The 27,380-nt window shown below is 39.8% G+C and overlaps 1 protein-coding gene across 2 annotated transcripts in view; it reads right to left on the bottom strand.

Moving 5' to 3' along the window:
• LOC127439576 (active breakpoint cluster region-related protein-like) overlaps positions 1 to 27,380 on the bottom strand; it is a 241,447-nt gene that overhangs the window by 159,834 nt on the left and 54,233 nt on the right. The window lies entirely within an intron of this gene.

Here is a 27,380-nt window from a genome sequence, read left to right as displayed (position 1 = left end):
GTTGAGTCACAGTTTTAAAAGCAATTGCTCAGACATTACAGGACCAAGGACACCTCAAACAGACTTCTACAGATTTTTCTCCTAGGAAAATGTCTTGAAAATGATATAGGGTGCACATCCTGCTTTCTGAGTGGTTTGTGGGTGTATCGGTCTATAAAATCGGATTTAAAGCCATTTTCCACCAGACATGAAGAAATGTTCAGGTAGAAACGGTAACAGCTTCGCAATAGTTGTTTACTGTCCTGCTTTCCATAATTGCAAAGATCAACAGTCTGGTGCTGTTAGAAACAGTTGTCTTATCACAGCACAGCCGTGATGAAACATTACATCAACACTAGCTGGAATCCATAAAAAAAATTTTTTAAGCACATTTCTAAAAATTCGACTTAAGAAAATATGAATTGTTTCGCGTTTCCATCCACTACGTAATGCAAATTATTATGAGGGAGCAGCCTCGTCATGATGGAGCAGCTGAATGACCTCTCTCTGCTTTGGGGACAGTTTTATTTGCAAGATTGGAGCAAGTATTTAATTTTATTAAATGCATCCACAAGACACCGCACAATAAGTGTAATATCTGATATAATATGGGCTGAAATAGCTGCAATGCCCACACACCGCCAGTCTCTGCATACCTGGGAGCGTTCGCTCTCAAAACTGTACTGGCGGATTGTGAGGACCCACTTTATTGACAAGCTGTGGGTTAAAAACTTCTGAATGACAAGCGCTATGTTCAAAGAATTGTGTGTATATAATTATATATATATATATATATATATATATATATATATATATATATATATATATATATATATATATATATATATATAATTAATTATATATATATAAATAATAAACACATATATATAATTAATATTACTATCATTATTTTTATTATTACTGTATTTATAATAGAAATCTTATATTTAAATATATACATTTTATGGAATTTTATATGTACTGTATATATATACTGTATTTATTAATATCATTGTTTCAATTATTACAGTATTGATAATAATATATTATTAATAATCAACATTATAATATAACAATATAATAATATAATAATAATATAATGTAATAATATTAATGTAAAACATTACATTGTAATTTATAATAATTACTATATTATGTATTATTCCAGTTTTTCTATATATGTTATTATAATCATATATTATACAAATAAGTAGAATATAGATATATAAATTATACAAATTAAATACAAACAATACAGGGGTCCCCAAACTTTTTGCTGCCAGGGCCAGGTCACTCTGTTCTCTTTTCAAGGGGGGCCGGTGTGAGCCTATGATAATAATATAAAAAAATGTATGCATCCAGTTTACATGTGGTCTTAGTCCTATCTAAACTGCAGATAGAAAAATCTTCCAGTTACATTAATTGATTTATAGGGGGCTTGGCTGCTTATTGATAAAACTATATCTATGTAATATGAAGAATAAATCACTGATAACAAAAAGGCAGCAAATATTCCCTCCTTCCTTCATAATATAAGTAGCCTCCACTCAGTCAATAAATCAAACAGGAAAGTTTCAGCAGAGACATTGACTCTGAGGACATTTAAATCTGCCACACTTCTGATTTAATGCTGTGCAGTCAGCACTCGCAAACAGCCAGAAAGTTTCTACTGTAACGAAATATGATCCATAACTCACAGAATGTAATGAAACAAAATACTCAGAAGAACATTAAATGTGTGCCATTAATCAGATGTGTGTTTGTGTGCGTGAGGGCTGTTGTGACCTACTTGAGATTGTCACTCAGTGTCAAGTGCATTTTGCATCCTAATGGATTGACAGTTTTGTGTAACAAGAAACATGAATGTGAACACTTCTAGCTACAGTATGCAAGCTTGATTTCACATTGCGTTATGAATGCAATCCATAACACAACACGTGTTGCCGACATTATCCTACAATAGTTTGAAGAGATTCTTGCTGAGCAAGTTAAGGTTGGTTTGGTTGGTCAATCAAAACTAAAAACTCTGTGCTGTGGTCTAATGCTCAGCACATATGCTGTAGTGTAAAACATTGAGCTGTGGTGCTTGTGTGGTTGATGCAAGTTCAAGTCTGGCACTTAATATTTCACATACTGTATAAGTCCCCTCTTTTCTCAACACTATTTCCTGTGGCCAAAAAAAAAAAAAAAAAAAAGACTACAACATTATTAAATTGTAGTCAGTTGTGACATTGCATCAGAAGTTCATGTGGATTGTGCAATGCTCCAATGTTGAAGAACTGTGAAGACTTCTTCTGATGACGCCCTAGTATATGGAAGGCGGCTATGGCAACCTCACGTCAGCTCCTGTCAAATACACACACATGCCCAGCATGTATGCTTATCTCTCCTTATGGACAGCCAGCTAGCATTTAGCCCAATCGCTATCAAACAGCAGCTTGTTTCCATGGTGAGTGCCCAGGCTACCATGACAACTTCTTTATGCAGTCAGAGGCTGAATGAGAATGAGAGGTTCCTGAATACAAAACAAAGTTCTATTTATAGGCATGTTGGCTTAACAGGTGACAGCTAAATGGACGTACAATAGAAACAAAAGGAACATTCCATGAAATCACAAGTTACACTGACGTACACAAATAAATACCTTTTTAAACATAGTGACATGTAGTGATCTAATTATGTGAAAAAGATAAGCATTATCTGTAAAATAGGTGTCTAAATATGCCAAGTCATGGTGGTGTCTAAAAATAATTTCTTATTAAAGTAGAGTTTGAAATGTCTCTTACAGCTTGACTCCTAATTTAGGATTTCTATGTTCTAAAAAACTATTCATTCAACAGACCCTTTTATCCAAAGCAACTTATAGTGCATTCAATATATACATTTTATTAGTATGTGTGTGCCCTGGGAATCAAACCTATAACCCATGACTATTAGCGTCAAGCTGTGCCAGCTGTCATTTTCTAACTAAAAATTACTTTGGGTCAAAATTATTTTGGCGCACCAGTGCGAGTGACTTCAGAGAAACAACCAGAGATCAGGAATGAATATGATACTACCTGAAAAAATAAATAAATATAAAATAAAACATAAACCTAAAAACATCTGATTCTTAGTTAGGCTTCCTAGACATGTTTTTGATTCCTTGAAAGCTTCCTAGAAATATTCAGATTTGATTCCTAGTTGGCTTAAATGGAAGTTATTAATCAGAACAATAACAAAGAACAAGAAAGACTAAAATACAAGAAAGATGATCTGAAATTACCGCAAACGAGCAGAAACAGAATTAGTTTTGTTCTCAGATGGCATGCCTACAGATTGCCCACAGACCATTCACAGACATACCGAAACACCCACTAAAATGGCAAGAGCTGATGAAAAACACAAAGTCCAATCTGACTAGTTCATTTCTATAAAATTTGTGGAAGTCAAGAGTTCTGAAGTGTTAATCAGTCCACCATGAAAAAATGTTTTGTTTAAATGTAGCCAGGCTGCTACAATGAGCTCCTCTGAGGAAGAACTAGTCACTGAATTTGTGCTTTAAGAGGTTCATGAAATCACTGAGTGTTTTGTAAGGCACTTAGCAATTAAACAACATATCCACCTTGTTTGTTATGTAAATCAATACTTATTACTTCGGATACCAAGAATACCTCTAAGTCAACAAACATTTTCGTACAATATTTCGTTGAGACTACTATGCAATTATTTGAATGAGCTACCGCTTTGTTGCGCACCAGTCTATTATTGCGGTAGCACTGAGCCTATTTACATGCACACCAATACGCTGATTACTCCCAAAAATCAGCTTATTTCATAAATACGACAAAGCAAGAAATCTGCGTTTACGTGACATTTGAAATAAACAAGTTATTCTCTGCTTTTGACGACAACTCATGAAGAGGCATACGCACAACATGTGCACACATTGAATAAGCTGATAAGAACGCTGGTTAAGGTGCTTACATGCAACCCGAAATCGGCGTCATGAGCAAAAATCTACCCGTGTCGATTGGTTTAGTCTTGCACTATTTATGACCTTACACTGATAAAGGAACACCGTTTAATGTGTTACATGACAACACACATTGTCGGCTTATTAAGAATAATCGGTGTAAGAACGTGCATGTAAACACGCTAATTGATTATCTATTTATTTCATATTGAAGTGGACGGATCTTGGCCAGAATGAGCGCCAATGTGACTTTAACTAGACTTTATGCCGAAAATCAAAAGTCTGACTCAAGCCAGACTAGGCCAGAATTAGCATGTACCTGAAATAGAATGTATTGGAAAAGCACCATGCCTCCCAGCTGGATGCATTAATCAATAGTCTGCTGCCTAGTCATCCCTGGACAATAAATTTAGCTGCCAACAAGCAAAATAAGGGTGCTTTCATACTTGGTTCGATTGCTTGGTTAGAACCAGGTTTTTTTTTTATCTCCACCCTCCCCCTGCCCCCGCTGGTCTCCGTTCATTTCATATTATTTGGGTCCGAACCGTCTTCTGATTTAGTCACCACCTTGAGCACAAGCGGCAGCTGTTTATCACAGTGTAACAGAGTTCGGGAAAGGAGAATACGGGAACTGGAATAACAAACAACAAGATTTAATTAACACAAACGCTGAACTGAAAACGTAACAGATTGACACACGGCCGCATGCGTTTCTTTCTCCCTCTCTCTGGCTTCCCCGGCTCCTCCTTTATCTCTCTCTTGGTGATTGGGCAACTCAGTGCCGGGTGTGCATCCTCTCGGCCCAGCCACGTCCGCCTCCCCGTCACATACCCCCACCGCCCGATTCAGGCCAGGGAAACCTCCGGTCTGACTTACTACCCCCCCCTTCCTGGAGGGGAGGAGTTTCCCCTTCGGCCATTCCGTCACTGGCTGGTCTTCCCCACCTCCTGGGAATCTGGGTAGGATGAGGAGAGGGAGAGGAGAGAGAGAAACAGCGGGTCCTCCATCCCCTGGCGGACGGCAACGGCTCCTCCATCACCTGGTGGACGGCAAAGGCTCCTACGCTTCCTGGTGGACGGCATCGGTTCTTCTGGCGGACGGTAGCGGCTCCTCCGTCTCCCGGCAGATGGCAGCGGGCTTGTACGCCCCCCTCCATTCCCCGGGATTTGACAACAGTGTAACAGGGTTTGGGAAAGGAGGATACGGGAACCGGAGTAGCAAACAACAAGACTTTAATTAACACAAACTCTGAACTGAAAAGATAACAACAGATTGACACACACACACACACACACACACACACAGCGGCCACGTGCATCTCTCTCTCTCCCTCTCTCTGACTTCCCTGGCTCCTCCTCTATCTCTCTCCCGCTGATTGGGCAACTCAACGCTAGGCATCCACCCTCTTGGCCCGGCCACACCCTTCACCTCGTCACACACTGCATATAGGTAACAGCTCAAGATGACGTCAGCTTCACTGTATTAATAAAGTATTCAGCTCTTTGTATTTACCACCAGAACTTTCATGCACAGAATGACACTTTTGACACTGCCATGGGTGCATTGAATGTGCAATGATGTAAATATTGTTAGTGTTTGTCTACCTAGGCCCGTGGATGTGTTTCAAAAGATGGGAAGAATGTGAGTGCTCTGAAAGCTATTTATTTGGAGACAGACATGTATGAGAAATGCATTACACCATAGTAATTGCGATAAGAAGCCTGCAAAGACATGAATAAAATGTCATCAATAGTGGTTCACTTCCACGATTTAGGTCAAACCTTTTAAGCAGACTTGGGTGCAGTTCACAGATGCATACTTGAGTTCAGAAAACAGCGTTCACATCATCCAAACAAACCGAACTTTGATGTCAAATGCACCCAGGTATGCACCAAAAGTGTTAGTGTGAAAGCACCCTTAGCAACTGAACTGAAGAACTGCTTGTCAACAGTTGAAAGCCTAATTTTAACATGAAATACAGTATTAAGTAGCCCCTTTGACCAAATTTGGACCACTTATTACTCTATACACAAAAAGCAGGGTGGATGTCTACTCAATCTATGAAAATTATGTAAAATGAGCATATATGATAGTGTAGATTACATAAGAAACATGCTTGTGAGAACTTCAACTGTACCCTCATTTGTTTAGGAATATCTGTGATCTTGTGCCTTTCCCTCCGAACATCAAACCTTTAAACACAAATTGAGCATAAACATATTTTACATTAAATGTACAGAAAGGTTGACTGTGCATCATCCAATCTAGTGGGTACACTTTAAGTTTCTCTTTTAATACCTCTTCCAAACCCTTCAGTCCTTCCAGATCCAGCTCATCAGTGCAATGAATGGTGTCATCTGTCAACATCTATTATGTATCTAGAGAGACTCATGAATTCAATCTTTTTTGCCCTGTAAACTCATATTTGCTGGAGAAGACAGCCATTATTACAGGGAAATGATTGGCTAATGTAATCAGGAGAACTAATTGTTAAATGTCTTCAGGAAGTAGGAGGAGGACAAGAGAGGATACAAACATATTGACAGTGAAAATCTAGAATAAACCGCTACACTATAATTTTTTTTTAAAAATGTCAGTAACACTTTACAATAAAGATTTCATTCGTTAACATTAGTTAATGCATTAGGTATGATAAACAAACAATTAACCATTTTTTTGCCAATTAACAAATATTTTTTTACAGAATTTATAAATCTTTCTTGATGTTAGTTAATAAAAATACAATTGTTATTGTTAGTTCATGTTAGTTCATAGCGAATTAACTAATGTTAACATATACAACATATGATTTTAAAAATGTATTATATCAATGTTTGATCTGCTTCCACAATATTTATATTTAAAGGGATAGTTCACCCAAAATCTCATCATTTACTCACCCTCATGCCATCCCAGATTTGTATGACTTTCTTTCTTCTGCAGAACACAAATGAAGATTTTAGAAGAATATTTCAGCTCTGTTGGTCCTTACAAAGCAAGTAAAAGGTGGCCAGAACTTTAAAAGTCCAAAAATGACATAGAGGCAGAAAAGTTATCCATACGACTCCAGTGGGTTAATCCATGTCTTCTGAAGCGATATGATACGTGTGGGTGAGAAACAAATCAATATTTAAGTCCTTTGTCACTCTAAATCTCCACTTTTGACCAGCCCTGACCAGGAGGAGGCTGAATGTGAAAGTGAAAGTGTAGATTTACAGTAAAAAAAAAGAAAAGAAAAAAAAGGATTAAATATTGAACTTTTTCTCACCCACACCTATCATATCGCTGCAGAAGACATGGATTTAACCACTGGAGTCTTAAAGATTACTTTTATACTCCCTTTATATGCTTTTTGGACCTTTTGGTCACCATTCACTTGCATTGTGAGGACCAACAGAGCTGAAATATTATTTTAAAAATCTTTGTTTGTGTTTTGCAGAAGACAGAAAGTCATACACATCTGGGATGGCATGAGGGTGAGTAAATGATGAGAGAGTTTTCATTTTTGAGTGAACTATCACTTTAAGCTAAAGACTTATTTCCCTGACTTAAAATGAACCTTAAAATATATTGTGTGTTGTTTTGTGTTTAATGTCTAATTGTCATGTCCTCTTGTATACATAGTTGTACAGCACAGTGGTCAACTATTGATGCTTTTATTATGCTTTATAAATACAATTATTGATAGTATATGTTGAAATTAAAATGAACTAAGATTAATACATTCTGTAAAAGCATTGCTCATTGTTAGTTCACATTAACTAATGTTGTTAACTAATGTTAACAAATGGAACCTTATGTTAAGTGTTACCAAAAAAGTCTTCTTAATCAGTATTTGTCTTGTTTTCCAGTAAAACTACACCGATCAGCCACAACATTAAAACCACCTGCCTAATATCATGTAGGCCCCCCTCGTGCCACCAAAACAGCTCTGACCCGTTGAGGCATGGACTCTACAAGACCTCTGAAGGTGTCCTGTGGTATCTGACACCAAGACGTTAGCAGCAGATCCTTTTAGTTCTGTAAGTTGCGAGGTGGGGCCTCCATGGATCGGACTTGTTGGTCCAGCACAACTGATAGATGCTCAATCGGACTGAGATCTGGGGAATTTGAAGACCAAGTCAACACCTTGAACTCTTTGTCATGTTCCTCAAACCATTCCTGAACAATTTTTGCAGTGTGGCAGGGCGCATTATCCTGCTGAAAGAGGCCACTGTCATCAGGGAATACTGTTGCCATGAAGGGGTTTACGTGGTCTGCAACAATCTTTAGGTAGGTGGTGCGTGTCAAAGTAACATCCACATGAATTCCAGGACCAAAGTTTTCCCAGCAGAACATTGCCCAGAGCATCACACTGCCTTCGCCGGCCTGCCTTCTTCCCATGGTGCATCCTGCTGCCATCACTTCCCCAGGTTAACGACGCACAGGCACCCAGCCGTCCACGTGATCTAAAAGAAAACGTGATTTACCATCTTCCACTGCTCCATGGTTCAGTTCTGACGCTCATGTGCCCATTGTAGGCACTTTCGGCGGTGGACAGGGGTCAGCCCTGCGGCTACGCAGCCCCATATGCAGCAAGCTGCGATGCACTGTGTGTTCAGCATTAAGTTTTTCAACAATTTGTGCTACAGTAGTTCTTCTGTGGGACTGGACTAGCCGGGCTAGCCTTCACGCCCCACACGCATCAATGAGCCTTGGATGCCCATGACCCTGTCACTGGTTCACCGGTTGTCCTTCCTTGGACCACTTTTGGTTGGTACTAACCACTGCATACCGGGACCACCCCACAAGACCTGCTGTTTTGGAGATGCTCTGAATCAGTCGTCTAACCATCACAATTTGGTCCTTGTCATAGTCACACAGATCCTTACACTTGGCCATTTTTCCTGCTTCCAACACATGAAATTCAAGAAATTACTTTTCACTTGCTGCCTAATATATCCCACACCTTGACAGGCGCCACTGTAATGAGATAAATGTTATTCACTTCACCTGTCAACGGTTTTAATGTTGTGGCTGATCAGTGTATATAAACATTGTTAAAAGATCAAATTTACCTGGGGTGTGTTTCCCAAAAGCATCGTTAGCCAACTATGGTCTTGAGTTCCATCGTTACCAACATAGTTCAACGATTTTGTGTTTCCCGAAACAGTAGTTCCAACGAACATTCGCAAACAGCATCGCAAAGTTGTGTGGTTGGAACAACAGCTCTTTACCTGTGGTTAGCAGCACCATAGTTTGCTGTGTGGACATCATTTCACTTCGCTGAGGCTTATATAACTTTTATTCCATATACAGTATATGTTTCATTCTGTCAAGTTTTTGATCATGTTTACATGCGTTTAAAAAAAAATACTTTGAGTTTTGCAGAAAGAAATGTCATGCAAACACAAATGCAGCCGTTTAAGCGCTTATAAAGGCTGTTAAGAGAAAGCGCTTTAACACAAGCGGTTTCTGTTGATGAGCACGGCTACTGTTTCCATGTTAACGCACAAGTGCCATTTTTGGCTGCGTTCCAAACAGGATAAATCAGCCTCCATAGTGCACTTCATAGGGAGAACAATCATAATAGAGCAAACTGAATTTTCAATAAATATGACTTAAAAAGTGAGTTCCAAATGACTGTAATTTTGGAGCCCCCACATCTTTCAGCCGTCCACGGCTCTCACAGTGGATGGTAAAGACTTTGAAGGGAATAGGGCATAGGGATGATCTCTTTATTTGAAGAGTGCGCATGTGCGTATGTGCTCAAGTGCATCAGGGGAACTCCGAAGTCTGATGTAGAGCAAAACACATCTATTGCAGAGCAATGCATCTGTCTCATTACAAAACGCATGCCGATTTCATGTCTTCAGCTGCTTTCTCACATTAAACTTCTTTCTGGTGTACGTGTTACTCCACCCCCTGTGTAATGTAATTTACGACAGTTCTACTTTGTTGAACCAATGTGGTTTGAACGATGGATATGCAACATAGTTACTACGATACTATGGGAAACAATCATGACTAGCTAGTTAATTTCTCCAACGATGCATCGTACTATGGTGGATAAGCAGTGAGTTTTTTTTTGTTGTTGTTTTTTTTTGGAGAATGTATCAAGTCCATTTTGTGTTGCTCCACTGGCAGATTTTCACTTGTTTCAAATTAAAACCTAAATACAAATAGGATTTTGCAGTCTATATAATCTAATGAATGGGAAAGAAACTGAATATTAAAGTTAAAAAAATAACTACAAGAAAAAAATCTCAATGAATTCAATGAATTTGACAGGTTTGAAGAAATCTGTTTCCTGTTGGAATTTAAATGGCTGAAAGTGAGCTTGAGACTGATGCTGAGTTGTGGCTCATTACTCGGCTGTGATGAAGAGACTGCGGTGATGTGCGTCTGGCTCACATGTGCATCTCATGAAGCCGATTCCACTCTGACAGGATGATAGATGAGCAACAGTCATGCACATGCACATCACCCATGTTAAAGTGGCAAATTTAAATGTTGGTTCATTGGAAATTCATTTTAGTGAATGTAATTAAATTTTGGTTATTGGAAGATCTGTGACACAGTGTTGGGCTGCCGCTCTATGCATATGAAACAGCTGTTTGATTTTGTGCGTGTTAAATGCAGCCGCAGACATATCTATCTGAACAGTTGGGCAGTGCAGTGTTTGGAAAGAGGCTGTAATATAATTTGCTGAGTGCAGGGTGCTGATTAATCCCACTGCTGTACGGCCAACAACACAATTCAGAGGGAATCTGGGATCACATTTCTGCCTCTTCATGCTGATCTCAGCATGAGTCAAGTGAAGGGCCTAATTCAGGAGCTTCTTATGCAGAGCTCTCCTCTGAAGAGGAGGTTTTGAGCATTTATTTGCTTTTATTTTCATCTCACAGTATGTCTCCCTCCCTTACTCACTTATACATTTCCATCAAAGCTGTAGAGTCCAGCTGAAGAGAAACTAAGGGTGAAAAAAAAATTAGATGTCCTTACTCTGTTCTTAACTGTGTGGAGTTACGTAATCTTTGGCAGCCCTCTCACTCTTTCTTTATCTTTCTGAATCTTTCTTGTTTGAAGGGGGGTGGACTAATATCACTGTCTGTGTGTGTGTGTGTGTGTGTGTGTGTGTGTGTGTGTGTGTGTGTGTGTGTGTCTCATCTGGTGAGGGGTTATTGGGGGCACAAAGGGGATCATAGTGTCTCTTTGGGGACATCATTAAAGGGATAGTTCACCCAAAAATAAAAAATTCTCTAATCATTTACTCACACTTATTCAGTCCCAGATGTGTATGATTTTCTTCAGCAGAATACAAAAGAAGATTTTTTTTTTTGTTTTCTTTTTTTTTTTTTTTCAGTTTGGAATGCTCAATTCCCAGTGCACTCTAAGTCCTCGTGGTGGTGTAGTGACTCGCCTCAATCCGGGTGGCGGAGGACAAATCTCAGTTGCCTCCACGTCTGAGCATGTCAATCCACGCATCTTGTCTCGTGGCTTGTTGAGCGCATTATCGCGGAGACATAGCGCGTGTAGAGGCTTCATGCTGTTCTAGAGCGAGAACCACATTATAGCTACCACAAGAAGGTTACCCCATGTTACTCTACCCTCCCTAGCAACCAGGCCAACTTGGTTGCTTAGGAGACCTGGCTGGAGTCACTCAGCATGCCCTGGATTCGAACTAGCGAACTCCAGGGGTGGTAGCCAGCGTCTTTTACCACTGAGCTACCCAGGCCCCCAAACATGAATTTTAAAGCCACTTTGTTTTTTAAAAAATGGTTTACTTAAAATCTGAAAATCGAATTGGTGAATCAGCCTTCAGTGTTGGCCTACAAATTGACTTTATGACTGAACAGCTCTATAAGACAAGGAATGAAGGGAGAAAGAGAAAGGGAATGAAAGGAGGGGTGGTAGTCAGTGTCTTTACTTGCTGAGCTACCCAGGCCCCCACAAAAGTAGATTTTTAAAAGAATCTCTCAGCTCTGTAGGTCCATACAATGCATGTGAATGGTGACCAAAACTTTGAAGCTCCAAAAAAGCAGATCAAGTCAACATAAACATAATCCATCAAACTCCAGTGGTTTAATCAGTGTCTTCTGAAGTGAGCCAGTTGGTAATCAAGCTTGAAATAATGATCGTGCCTAGAAACTGCAATGGCAAGATGTGCAGTGAAAATGCAGTTATACTTTGGTCTTTTCTCACCCAAAACCGACTGGATCGCTTCAGAAGACATTGATTAAACCACTGCAGTCTTATGGATTCCCTTTTTGCTGACTTGATCTCCTTTTTGGAGCTTCAAAGGTCTGATAACCATTCACTTGCATTGAATGGTCCTACAGAGCTGAGATATTCTTCTAAAAATTTTCATTTGTGTTCTGCAGAAGAATGAAAGTCTTACACATCTGAGATGGCATGATGGTGAGTAAATGATGAGAGAATTTTCATTTTTGGGTGAACTATCCCTTTATGAGAAAAATGAGGAGGAGATGAGGAGAAGAGAAAGGATAATAAGAGAAGGAAACAAGGAATATGAACAGGAGAAAGTTAAAGGAATATTTCACCCAAAAATTTCAAAATTTGTTTATTATTTACTCACTCTCATGGTGTTCCAGCAAAAGGCTTGTCAACAATCAAACTCACATAACATGCAGTGCTGTCATCTGTAAATGCAGCTCAGTCATTATAGAGGGACCTTGTGGTGTTCCAAACCCATAGGGTGATGATGACAGAAGGCAGTTCTACCATCTGTTCTTCCGTGTAAAGATGAGAGCCTAACTGCATCATTTAACACACACACTTCCCTCACCAATGTAGGGAACAAATATCAATTTCCTTACAACTATAACAATTGATACAAATACTGTAATGAGGACACTCAATGCCAATGGCCACCACACTCACACACACTCTTGATATATACAACGTCACCATCTCACCGTTAAATTGGAATTCTATTTCATGGAAACATCTCATATGAGGAGAGTCAGAAGCTGTTTATTACAACAGAAAGAGATCACCTCCTCTCCACAGATTCATTAGTGATCTTTTTTCTCTCACACACACTTTTCTTTCATTCCCTTTCTCTTTCTCCCTTCATTCCTTGTCTTATAGAGCTGTTCAGTCATAACGTCAATTTGTAGGCCAACACTGCAGGCTGATTCACCAATTTGGTTTTCAGATTTTAAGTAAACCATTTTTTTTTAAAACAAAGTGGCTTTAAAATTCATGTTTGGGGGTTTGAGGGCATAGGGATGATCTCTTTATTTGAAGAGTGCGCATGTGCGTATGTGCTCAGGTACATCAGGGGAACTCCGAAGTCTGATGTAGAGCAAAACACATAGTTTCGAATCCAGGGTGTGCTTAGTGACTCCAGCCAGGTCTCATAAGCAACCAAATTGGCCCAGGATGCTAGGGAGGGTAGAGTCACATGAGGTAGCCTCCTCGTGGTCGCTATAATGTGATTTGTTCTCAGTGGTGCGCATGAGGGTTGATCATGGATGCCGCGGTGGGTGGCGTGAAGCCTCCACACGCGCTATGTCTCCGTGGCAACGCGCTCAACAGCCATGTGATTAGATGTGCGGTTTGACGGTCTCAGACGCGGAGGCAACTGAGACTCGTTCTCCACCACCCGGATTGAGGCGAATCACTACGTGACCACAAGGACTTAAAAAAGCGCATTGGGCATTACAAATTGGGTGAAAAAGGGGGGGGAAATCTGTGTGCAATTCATGTTGTATAACAAACTGCAAAAGTATCTTCAAGTTATGTTAACCGCACTCGAAAACTGCCATTCTAAAACCTATTGGAAATTTCGAGAGGGAACCCCTGGCTTGAAAATGCTAAGTTCTTCTGGGTTTTAGGATTACAAACTAAACAGCTTTCAATTGTCTTTCCTCTACCTCCCAGTCTTATTGAAAAGTTATATTATATTCACTGACAACATGACTAAATAGCTCTGTCTATGGAAGAACAGCATAATATTGATCCGGCACTGCAGTCTAAAGAGCAGACAGCAAAATCATGCTATCTTAGGGGTCTATCACACAGGACGTGATCTTGGGTCCCTCTGTGCTGTTCTTTAATTGCTTTTCTATGTAAAGATGCGCTAGACGGACGTCTTTGGAGCCTTTCACACCAAACAAGTTTTTCCGTCTGTTCGCACTGTTTTTCAATGTTTTTTCTATAGAAACATGTGCTAGAGGGAATTCAGAGTTCTGTTATATTTGAAGCTTTTTTTTAGAGCAAGAACGTGTCTGGTCTGAATGGTCCCTTAGTCTGTTGTTATGCGTTATTCTCATTTTGCAGTGTCTTGCAAGCACGAGTGCTGCATATTTGAGACTTGTGTCTAACTCAAAAAAGTTCAACTTTTAAAAACGTGTCTCGAGCCACCTTCATTTTGTTCCATTACATTACCTTGCTTTTTTTAAAAGCAGGAACGGCACCTTGTAAGATCAGGACAGAGCTTTTGACTGAAACAGGCTATAAGAGAAGTCGTGATCAAGCCCATAGTTGTCTCTGGCAACACTAATGAGACCTTATAAAACTCAAAAGCTCCATTTGTGATTCCTTCAGAGCATATATAAATTCACTCAATGTTGATAGTCCAATTTTAGTGGATTACCTGTATTATCCTGAGCTGCAGATGTTCGTGCTTCTCATAAGTGTCCGTGCATATTGATATCAAACACACTCACTGAAGAAGATCCGTGAAGTTCTCGTGTATGTGTATGTAACCGCTTTTTAAAATTTTCAGATCAGACGGGTTTTTTCTTTTAAAGCTGTTCATAACCTGCAAAAGTTTAAACTCTTGTTTTAGCATAGCAGTTAACTGACAGGTTATGGGTGGTGCTTTAATGTTTCCGGGACACATACAGGACGGATTTGCGTTTACACCTCAAATGTGATGCGTTCAGATGCATTTTTGACCACATACGTATGTGGTTTTTGTGATCTGATCACAAAAAGATTTTGACTCATATAGACCTATGTTTAGCGCTGACCACGTGATCGGATCACCAAAAACGCATCTTAATACCAGGTGTAAACGGGGTCTCAGAGATATGGGAGGAGAGAGTTAAGAAGAAATGTAGTGGCACACAGAGCTCAAAAAGCCTCCCTGTAATATTACGGTCTAACATCATTGTACAGAAAACCTGAAACGGTTTTCCCAATTGAACTGCAACTGATCATTTTAAGATAATCGTGACCTTCTTTGTAAATAACTTTGTAATATGTAACAACCCTGAATTTTGAATTCTTTTTTTTTTTTTTTGGCAACACTGTTTGGTAATTAGATGCACAGAAATTAAAAATGTTTTTATAAAAACTCTGCATTTTAGAATACATTTTAATTGTCTCACAGATTACATGACATGCACACAATGCCTTTCAACTACATTTGAATGCATCATTTAGCTTTCTTTGTAAAAAATAAATAAATAAATAAATAAATAATAATAATTTTATTACTAAAAAGTCATTTTATTACTACATAATTGTATAAAGAATTAATTATTTATATATATATTTTTATATATATATATAAATAGGGTTTCTTCTCAACACTCAAAGAATGGAAGAAGAGAGAAATAGAGCGGGGGGGGGGTTGGGGGGTTGGTATAAAAAGATGGGTGCTCCTGAGATTATGTCAGACAGGCCTGCAACCAAGAAGATAAGTGACACCTAGTAAATGCCATATGCATGCGCCTTACGCTGTCGCCATGGCAACCATCGCTGGCATCCCCATACGTCCTAATTATTCTGATTCCCCTGGCTGGAGATGACATGACTCTCCAGTAATTACATGAACAAGACTCACAGAGATTTCACCACTGGGCGTTAAAAGGACAGAAGAGTCTGGGGAGGTAGAGAGAGATAGAGAAAGCAAAGAGACTGATGTCTTTATAATCTCAATCCTAACACATCCTTCATCTGCTGAGCTTCAGCATGAGGTAAATTCTTCACAGAGTTAAATAATATGAGAGAATCTAATGTTTATGCTATTTAAACCAGACTTGAATCAAGTTGACTTGAGTTGGATTCAGACTGACTCAGTCTGATCAACTGAAAAAGTGAATTGCCAATCAAATTTGATATGGGTCTTTTTATTGTTTCGCAGTGTCTACTGTTTCGCTCTCATCAGATCAAATTCAGACAGCAAGCTAAAATCTCAATAAGAAATTATTTTGCCATGGGCTGTAGATTATGATGCAGAAAACACTCTAATCATTGTAAAAATCAAATCAAATCACTATTATTGTCACACAACCATATGCACAAGTGCAACAGTGGGTGAAAGTCTTGGGTGCAGTTCCGTGCAACATAGCAGTCATGACAGTGATGAGACATATACCAATTTACAATAAACTTCAGATTTACACAACACAATTTACATATCTAATATACACGTAATTACACAACACAATAATAATAATATACAATGAACAGTATACAATACACACAATATAGAATACACATTATACAATAAAAATAACATATAAAGTATATATAAAATGTACAGTAGGTTGTATTGTACTGTATTGACATTCAGGCTGTCGGTTGATAGTCAGTTGCCAGTGTGTTGTTAAGAGAGAATATAATTTATGACAGTCCAGTGTGAGATAATAAGATTAATAAAGTGCAGTTCTGATGAATATTGATCGTGAGAGATCAAGAGTTCAGAAGTCTGATTGCTTGGGGGAAGAAGCTGTCATGGAGTCAGCTGGTGTGGGTCCTGATGGCTCGGGTGGCTGGAGTCTCCGATGATCCTCTGAGCTTTTTTCACACATGTCCTGGAGGGAGGGAAGCTCACCTTCGATGATGAGTCTGGCAGTTCGCACCACCCTTTGTGGGGCTTTGCGGTTGTGGGTGGTGCTATTGCCGTACCAGGCGGAGATGCAGCCAGTCAGGATGCTCTCTAAAATGCTGGGGTAGAACCATGTGAGGATGTGGCGGTTCATTCCAAACTTCCTCAGCCATCTCAGGAAGAAGAGGTGCTGATGAGCCTTCTTCACAACGGCCTCAGTGTGGACAGACCATGTGAGTTCCTCAGTGATGTGGAAACCGAGGAACTTGAAGCTGCTGACTCTCTCCACTGGTGCTCCACTGATGGTGATGGGGCTGTGTTCTCTTTCTCTTCTCCTGAAGTCCACCACAGGCTCCTTTGTCTTGCTGACGTTGAAGGAGAGGTTGTGTTCCTGACACCAGCGTGTCAGAGTGTGCACCTCCTCTGTAGGCCGTTTCATCATTGTCAGTGATCAGACCTACCACCGTCGTATCATCAGCAAACTTAATGATGGCATTGGAGCTGTGTGTTGCCACACAGTCATGTGTGTACAGGGAATACAGCAGAGGGCTGAGAACACAGCCCTGTGGGGCTCCAGTGTTGAGAATCAGTGATGAGGAGATGTTACTGCCCATTCTAACCACCTGGAATCTGCTTGACAAGAAGTCCAGGATCCAGCTGCACAGCGAGCTGTTTAAGCCCAGAGCCCGGAGTTTCAAATCAAGCTTGGGGGGCACTATGGTGTTGAATGCTGAGCTGTAGTCTACAAACAGCATTCTCACATAAGTGTTCCAGGTGGGAGAGAGCAGTGTGTAGTGTAGATGCACTGGCATCATCAGTGGAGCGGTTGTTGCGGTTAGCAAACTGCAATGGGTCCAGTGAGGGAGGCAGCACAGAGCAGATGTAATCTCTGATTAGTCTCTCAAAGCATTTGCTGATGATGGGGGTCAGAGCAACAGGACGCCAGTCATTTAAGCAAGTGATACTGGATTGCTTTGGTACAGGCACAATGGTGGACGTTTTGAAGCATGTGGGGACCACAGACAAGGAGAGGGAAAGGTTGAAAATGTCTGTAAAAACACCAGCCAGATGGTTCGCGCACGCTCTGATGACGCGGCACGGAATGCCGTCTGGACCCGCGGCTTTACGGATATTCACCCGTCGGAAGGATCAGGTTACATCCGCTACAGAGACGGAGAGTGAACTAACCTCTGTAGCTTTGGTCGCGAGAGCTCTCTCCGCGAGGACGGTGTTATTTCCCACGAAACGAGCATAAAAAGTATTTAGCTCATCTGGGAGAGAGTTTTTATTCCCTTTAAAGTCTGTGATGATGTTAATTCCCTGCCACATGCTTCTAGAGTTGGTGGTGTTAAACTGTCCTTCAATCTTGTTCCTGTACTGGAGTTTTGCTGCTCTGATAGTTTTGCGGAGGGCATAACTGGCTTGTTTATGCTCCTCCGTGTTCCCGGAATTAAAAGCGGAGGTCCGCGCATTAAGTGCCGTGCGAACATCGCTATTAATCCAAGGTTTCTGGTTCGGGTAGATCCGTATTGTTTTGGTCGGAACAACATCCTCTACGCACTTTGATGAAAGCTCAATGTTGTCATCAGAGGCGGACTGGAACATCTCCCAGTCCGCGTGATCAAAACAGTCTTGTAGCATAGAGTCTGATTGATCCGACCAGCACTGGATAGTTCTGAGGGTGGGTGCTTCCTGTTTCAGTTTCTGCGTGTAAGCAGGCAGAAGCAGAACGGAAGAGTGGTCCGATTTGCCAAATGCTGGGCAGGGGAGGGATTTGTAGACATCCCAGAAGAGAGAGTAGCAATGGTCCAAAACCCGGTCCCCTCGTGTGTTGAAACTGATGTGTTGGTGGTATTTTGGTGCGACTGATTTGAAATTGGCTTTGTTAAAGTCCCCGGTCACAATGAACGCAGCCTCAGGGTCACACCTTGCTGAATGCACAGCTGAAGCCAAACTACCCAAAAGACTTGGCCAGGTTACGTATAGGCAGCTCCCTGGATGCGTGTTACCAGAGAACAAAGAAGTTGAGTTTTAAACAGGCCATGCACAAAGGTCATAGTCATAAACTCGTAAATTTATGATGAGATCAGAAACCTTCACATTAACATTGTTGCAACGCCGGCAGTGCTCTGAGCATAATTACACTGAGCATTGCAATGTCATGGGGAAATTTGGAGTTTGGAGGGCTTTTAATTAGAGAGATTTAATTATCCAGATTGCAGGAGTACAAAAAAATGACAGGCAATCAAGGGGAAATGTCAGTTAACATATTAAGCTGGTGACATCAGTAAGAAAGTGCTTCAGAACAGAGCAAACTCTAGTTAGTCAGCAAAAAATAGCACCCAGATCTAAACATACACAGTAGTCACTGTCAAACGCAAGTGCTTTAACTACTTACATTTATTCATTAAGTGTCAAATTCATCAGAATGATAGATCATTCATTGAAGAAAAAAAAAATCTGCTTTAGTAAGACCCGTGGCCTAAAGGTTAACATACAGTACATGCTCCAAACATGCTGAGCCGTGTACCAATGTGGGAAACACAGGTTCGAATTAAGTCATGTCACAATCCTATTTAACCTCCCTCATAATAATTTCCTATCCATTGTCTACTGTCCAAAAAAAAAAAAAAAAAAGCAAACCAAAAAACAAAACACAAACCTAAACAAACAAAAGTCCAAAAAAAAAAAACTAACAAAATAAAAACAAAAAAAAACACTAAACAAGGCCTGTGGCCTAGAGATTAGCATAGATGCTCCAAACACACTGAGCCATGTGCCCATGTGGGAAATGCAGGTTCGAATTCAGTCATGTCACAATTCCTATTTAACCTCTTCCCCAATAATTGCCAATCCATTCTGTACTGTCAAAAAACACACACAAAACACAAAAAAACAAAACACACAAAGGTCACAGTCATAATCTCATAAATTTATGAGATCAGACACCTTCACACTAACATTGTTGCAACACCGGCAGTGCTCTGAGCATAATTACATTGAGCAATGCAATGTTATGGGGAAATTTGGAGTTTGGAGGGCCTTTTATTAGAAAGACTTAATTATCCAGATTGCAGGAGTACAAAAAATGGCAGGCAATCAAGTGGAAATGTCAGTTAACATATATATATATATATATATATATATATATATATATATATATATATATATATATATATATATATCTTTTTTTTAATTTTTTTTTTTAACAAAAAAACAAAACATAAATAACAAAAAAACAAAGCAAAGTAAAACACAGCCAAAAGCAAATGGCAAAATACAAATCTAAACAAAGAGTAAAAAGCAAACAAAATAAACAAACACATTATCTCATAATCAGTCTTTTTAGGTAAGTGACAGGTGTGCAATGTTGATTTGGTGAGCTTATCTTGGAACAGTTGTACTGTCTACAGAGCGGCTCATTTACACGGCACAGACATCAGGCTGTATGAAAGAACCTGTAGTGCTTGACTATGCACTTTTTTCTTCCCTTACAAAAAGGGAGGTAGAAAATTAAAAACAGAGAGGGAGGGAAGGGAATAGAGAGTGGGCATGTTACATAATGCTTGCATAAAAGGCTTGTCAACAATCAAACTCGCATAACATGCAGTGCTGTCATCTGTAAATGCAGCTCAGTCATTATAGAGGGACCTCAGAGAACTCTACTGATGATGTAAGATGCATAGCTCAGATAACAGCACAGCCATGGCCCAGATATGTCTTTTTAACCATCCTCAAATACCACCAGGTTCAACAGTAGACCTTTTCCAGTGGCACAAGCCCAAGAAAAAAAAAAAAAAGAAGAATATCGGCTGTCATTTAACTTGCGAAGTGGAACTGTATTGATTTAGAAGGATGCAGGCATATAAAATAATGAGTAAGGGGTCACAGGCTGACTGCCATCCTCTGTACAGCTAAACTAAAAGGGATTTTGTGTAATGATAAACACACTGGGAACACGGCCCTTTAGATAAAGTTACACAGAAAGTTCTGCATTTGTTACACAAAGCACCAAAGTCAGATGAAGTTGAACGAGTAACAAGTGGGTAAAAGATCGCAATATATCAGTTTTGAATCGCCATGCTGCCTGAAAAAGGCAAAAAACAGTAATAACGCCAGCACTGAAACCAAGAAAAATGGCTTTAAAGTGTTTTGATAGTCCAGACAAATGTGTTCTTCGTACACACATGGTAGTGCTCTGATTAGGTGCGTGCATGAATCTGAATAGTTGAGCCAAACCTGCCTGTCACTGGACAGATCATAGTTTTAGGGGGCGTTCAGAAAGAAGCCAAAAAGCTGGCCGAAAAGCAACTATTTACATTTACAAAGGCTGTGAAAAAAAAGCAACATGCGATGCAGCACTAAAATATCCCAGTCTAGCACGTTTACATATTTTAAAAACAAAAAAATAATTCAAACAGCACAAACAGACGCAAAGACACGTTCTGTGTGAACGACCCTAAAAAGACCCAATTTTCACAATCAATTTTGACAAAATCGTAGTTACTGCATTTTTCATTTGCAAGAATATACTAAACAAAGAATGGCATTATTATCATTTCTGACCCAGATATCGATATAATATCATATTGCCAGAGATTCCATGATTGCCACCCCTCTAGTGTACCCAGTGTAACAGTATAATGCACATAGCTCTCAGGGGAAGTCAGCAGTGTGTTAGTGTGTTTTATTAAGGCTGTGAGTCACTTTCTGACAGCAGCTGTACACACACAGGGGCTGTCAATTAAATGACATGAATCGCATTTGGAGGGGTGTTTCTCATGAGTAGACAAAGCAGGAAATTGTCTCTCCTCTCCCTATATTCAGCATAACAGGCACTATATTAGTGTCCATACAGCATCTGTATGCACAAGTCTGTCTCCACAGATTACTGATGTGAATCAATTTTGCGCATCCATGAAATCTTGTTTTATAACACCTTAGTGACAAACGCAGACATGCCAATCAATCTCTGGCAGCCTGACTAATGGAAGAGTGAAAGACAAGACAGATGAGAGAGGAGGGGAAGATGGATGAATGTATGGAGTGTGCGAGGCCAGTACACCTTCAAAAGACCTTGAGCAGAGTTGAGTTTAAACTAATGCTAGTCAAACTGCAGAACCTTCAAACTTCCTGTTGACTGTGCTTCCTAAGACTCAGACTGTTAAAAAAAACAGTTCTGTAATCTTCTACATAATGTTCAGCTCCACACCAATAACGAGGCATAAGTTCCAAGCAGAATTGTTGATGTACACATACACAACCTTTCAAAGTAAACAACAAAACTAAATTTACCAACCCGATCTCATGAAAAGTCGTACATAATTTACGAGTTGGCTATTTCGCATGATGTTGTTCGCATAAACTTGTATGAATTCATCACATGCAAATTCCCGGATGTCTAATGCGGAAGTAAGCGTGAGTTCCGCGCAGAAGGCGTTAAGGACATATTTATTAATATTATGCGCTTTCCCAAACCCCTTACCTAAACTTAACCGATCAGTAGAGTGTGTAAACATGGTAGGAAGTTGTGTTGTGTGTGACAGAAGCAAGTAATTGTCGCGTATTAGATAGAAAACGATATCCAATGATGTCATTGGCTGTAGTAAGAGTCATAGGAATTCAAACGAGTGCAGTCGTATGATATCATACAAATTAGCCAAATTTTGAAAAGTCGTACGAACCCTGACGAATTCGCCATGAGAGTGTGTTGGTTACCGGAACCATATGATTTCCATAACTTTTGGTACCGTTAATGGTTCCTGAATGTGCAGTTTTTCACCGATGCGGATGGAAAACTGTACTAAAATACTCTGACACTGTTTCCTGCCGTACTTACAGTAAAAGATCTGACAGTGTTTCGTGCAGTACATTCAGTGGCAGCGCTGCCTCGCTATTGAATCTATAGTGTCAAACACGCACGACCAGTGCAGTCTGATTCCCAAACTAATAACACTAATAATCTGGTTCTTTTTAGTGAATCAAAAATGTACATCGTGAACAATGCGTTCGGTTTCTGAGCAAATTACTTATGAGCTGGATCTTTTTAGTGAAGCGAAAAAAACACATACATCATTTGGAGTGATTACTGAAATATTCTTACTTACACACAAGTTGACTTTCATCATGTCTAACGAAATGAAAAACAAATTTGGGAGAAAAAAAAAATTTGCCACTGGAAGGTGCTATCGGGTTTTACAAAACTGTTGTATATTCTGCAATGTTTCACACAGACACACATTATTCATATAATATGAATTTCCAAATCATTCTTCCTAAAAATATAGCACAAGAATCATTAATGGGGCCGTTATCAGAATCGTAGAGAGTATACAGAATCTAAACCAGAACCGATAAATTATACGATTCTTATCCCTAGAGAAGGTATTAAAAGGAGGTGGGAGAAAGACAGAGGGAAAAGGTAGATTTGCATTTCATGAAGGAAATGGCACTGCTTGCAAGGCAGCAAGTTTTAGGACAGTTGACATTTTTGGCATTAGTTCTACAAAATTCTGAATCAGCAGGTGAAAATATACCATGGACTTACAATGAAGGAGAGACCTGAACCATAGCTAGGAACCAGAATATCATAAAGACTTATGAGTGGGCTCATTCAACTTGGGCAAGTAAGCAACCAACTGAAAAACCACTCAGAACACCTTAGCAACCACCAACAACACCCAAGCACCGTAGTTGTGAGTTTTGCACAAGCGACACCACTCACATTTTCTTCAGAAAATGTAAAAATCTGCTATTAGTGTTATTTCGCAATCAGTTCTGTTCTGCCTTTAGAAAGAAATTAAATTTTATCCTGCTACTGTACAGTTAATGACAAGTTCAGAAATCTCCACCACACTGAAAAAAAATGCTCACATCTGAAAGGTTTAAATGATGAGAGTGGAGAGAGGGAGGTGGAGAGAAAGAAAGATACAGTCAGAGAGAGAAAAGCCCACGTGGTGAAAGTGCTCCTCTAATGGATGGCCATTCCTCCTCTCCCTTGCCACCTCCCCACTCCTCCATTGCTCCGTTCTCTTCTCTTCCTCTTGACTGGCCTGAATGCTTAATCATGCCTTGATTCCCTGCTGAAGTAAAAACAGGACAGGGTCCCATTGGCTGAGCCATCTGGTGTGTGGTCTGTGACGCTGCACTGTGATTGGTTAACATTTTGAGGGCAGAGTTAAGAGGTTCCCAGTTACCAGCTGGGAAGGGCAGGGCACATCTTCAACCATGACAACACACTCACGCAAGCTCCTTGGAGGACAAAGAAACCCAAAAGGCAGACCATAGGTGACAGTGCGATTTAAAATGGCACACACATAAATAAGCATACGCATAACAAAGATCACACGAACATATAAATGCTTAATACAATAATTTCAACACAGTAACCAAACAGGCCGCTGGATCTGTTGTATAAGTCCCAGTAACTCATCTGAAGCGTACCCCTGTGGAACCTGATCAAAGCATAAGACTCAAAGGGTCTAAAATATGCCTGTGCTTACTGAAATGCAAAACACTGCCCCCAGTGGACAAAACACTAAGTGTTGTTGGGTGTATGGGCACGAGTGAGCTCCATTTTTCGAGTGTAATGTCCACAGAGGGGTGCCAAAAGCGAGTTGTTTTCAGCTGTACAGGCTGCAATATAGCGAGGAGGAATGCATATATTATAAACTGTACCCTTCAACCCAAACCTAAACGTAACCATCGGTGGAGTCAAAATGTAATGTTGGAGGGAAAAATGCAACCCCCGAATCACGCTCGTCACTGATTGTGCGAACATCCCATGCTGATTACGCAACACGCTTCTGATCGCACCACAAGAGAAGGTAAACACACTGGAGCCAATGCAAAAATGTCAGATAGGAGATGCCGCTTGCCAGTGAGTCTGTATAAATTAGCCAATCCTAGGGTACTGAATCTCTTGGAATCCACATGCCGACCTCCCGTGTTTTCAATACGATTTCAATCTGATCATCTACTTTCAAAATCGGATTAAAAAATTACTTTGCAAACATGCATAGTACTGAGTAGGACAAGAACTCTCTCCTATCAATCTTTGTGACTTTCCACTATCCAGATATGCCAAGTTATTGGAGAAGACATGAGGCAAATATGTTTATGCAAGACTTATGCAAGAATTTTGTGTCGCTACTTCAAATTCTCACTTTTTGTTTAGTTGCCAACATGAGAAGTAAGCTTTTTTGGAATATTTCTAAGATATGTTAGAAAAATAAACATGCCGATTACACACTGGGGTGCCATGCTGAGTTGCTTTTTTTAGGCTCTTTCTCATACATTAAAGAAATATCCGGGTTTAATACAAGTTAAGCTCAATTGACAGTATTTGTAGTAAAATGTTGATTACCACAAAAAAACATTTCTTTAAACAAAAAAAAAAAAAAATTGAGGTTAAAGTTACTTACAATGGAATTGAATGGGGGCCAATTTTTAAATGTTAAAATACTCACTGTTTCAAAAGTATAGCCACAAGACATAAACAATACACGTATAAACATGATTTTAGTGTGATAAAATCACTTACTAATCTTTTCTGTTTAAAGTTATAGCCAATTTTACAACTTTGTTACCATGACGATGTAATGTCAACAAAACCTAAAATCCTCAAACGACTGTAAAAATCACAATTTAAACAACTTTACGGCTCAAATAATACACAAGTTTTAACAGAAGAATTAATGTAAATGCTTTTATAAATTATAAGCTTCACATTTCTGCCTTTAAACCCTCCAAAAATTGGCCCCCATTCACTTCCATTGTAAGTGTCTCATTGTAACCCAGATTTGTGCTTTTTTTTTTAAAGAAAAGGTGGAAAGTGTCGAAATAAATTTTTGTGGTGATCAACATTATGCCACAAATGCTGTCGGTTGAGATTTACTTGTATTGAACCCGATACATTCCTTTAACTCAAAAGATTCTCGCTAAAATGTTAACACTGACATAAATTGCAACTTTAAAAAAAAGAAATGCCGCTCTTCACATGTGCACAAATTTTGTTCATAATAAATGTATTATAAACAATTTATGTGCATAAAGAGTGACACTTAGTTTCTACAGGTGCAATTTCTGTCAGCATTACCATATTATTGAGAAGCTTGTGGGTTATTGATTGCAGAGTTTGGGTAGATATAAACATACAAAAAAACAAAAAAAAATAATTTCAAAAGGGGCTTTCGAAAACACCATCAGGATGGGAAGAGAGCCACATCAGAGCCATTGATCTGAGAGATCTGCTCAAAGGATATAGCTGAGTGCCTCTCTCTTAAAACACAGTGTTCTAAGAGCATATGGCTGAAAATGATTTGTCTTGTTCCACTTTTACTAGTGAGTTCCATTCTGCCAGCAGAAAAGCAGCTCACATCCAGTTTCAACCATCCCTTTTACAGCTCAACAGGACAGCCATCTCTCATAAGGACTTAAATGTCCACAGCCATCTATAAGAATGGAGCTCAGAGAAATATTAATAAAACAGTGTCAGGGAGGCTGACATGGCCAAGGTCCACAAAGAAATGAGTGAGACACTCTCTCCAAAAATTAAAGCAATATTGCGTGTTAAACACAAGTTGAGCTCAATCTGGTTGATAGAAATGCTCTTACAATGGATGTCTATTGGGCAACTGAGCATTGCATTACTGTCAATAATTGTTTTTTACAAAATGAAGGATGAACCTAAATTATTTTCTATGGTAACCAATGGCCATAGATACTTTTGAGCTTAACTTGTATTTGACCGTTAGTAGTCCCACCCCAAACTCATGTTGTCGATTGAGTCAATGTTTTTCTCCCCAATTTGGAATGCTCAATTCCCAATGCGCTCTAAGTCCTCGTGGTGGCGTAGTGACAAATTTCAGCTGCCTCCGCATCTGAGACGTCAATCCGCTAAACAAGCCACGTGATAAGATGCGCGGATTGACGCGGAGACCTAGAATGTGCGGAGGCTTCACGCTATTCCCTGCGGCATCCACGCACAACTCACCACGTGCCCCACCGAGAGCGAGAACCACATTATGGCGACCACGAGGAGGTTAACCCAATGTGACTCTACCCACCCAAGCAACCGTGCCAATTGGTGGCTTAGGATGCATGACTGGATTCGAACTTGCAACTCCAGGTGTGGTAGTCAGCGTCTTTACTTGCTGAGCTACCCAGGCCCTGAGTCAATGTTGTTGTGTCAGGCTGGATGGATCGCTCAAAACAAACAGAGTTTTTATAGCACCAAAGCAACACAGTGTTTACAGTTTTCGGAAAAATTTTTACCAACAAATGGCTTACATTTGTCTCTGAAAAAGTTAAGCACAGAGAGCTCAAGGCATGTTTTTTCTAAGTTTCAAACTACATTTAACTTAACCCAGCAACCTAATAACACTATGTTTATTAGGAGTGTAACGATCCATCAACCTGGATCGATGCATCAATCAATGAACCAATGATGCGATGTCATCAATACAACGCAATTTCTTTTTTTAAGATGCACCTTTATTTTAACGCTCTAATGCCAGCCACGTCCGTACACATTTCCGTCATGCAATGCAGCAACTGTATGCCATTATTTTCTCTTTATAAGTGCTAAATATGCTTCTTATGTGGGACACGGATGGGCGCGGGGTGACTGAAGTTGCACTCTGCTCTATCCATGTGCAC

The sequence above is a fragment of the Myxocyprinus asiaticus genome, chromosome 4 (assembly GCF_019703515.2).
Source record: "Myxocyprinus asiaticus isolate MX2 ecotype Aquarium Trade chromosome 4, UBuf_Myxa_2, whole genome shotgun sequence".
Classification (NCBI taxonomy): Eukaryota; Metazoa; Chordata; class Actinopteri; order Cypriniformes; family Catostomidae; genus Myxocyprinus; species Myxocyprinus asiaticus.
The sequence above is the reverse complement of the archived record's forward strand: the minus strand, read 5'-3'. Positions and strand labels throughout refer to the sequence as shown.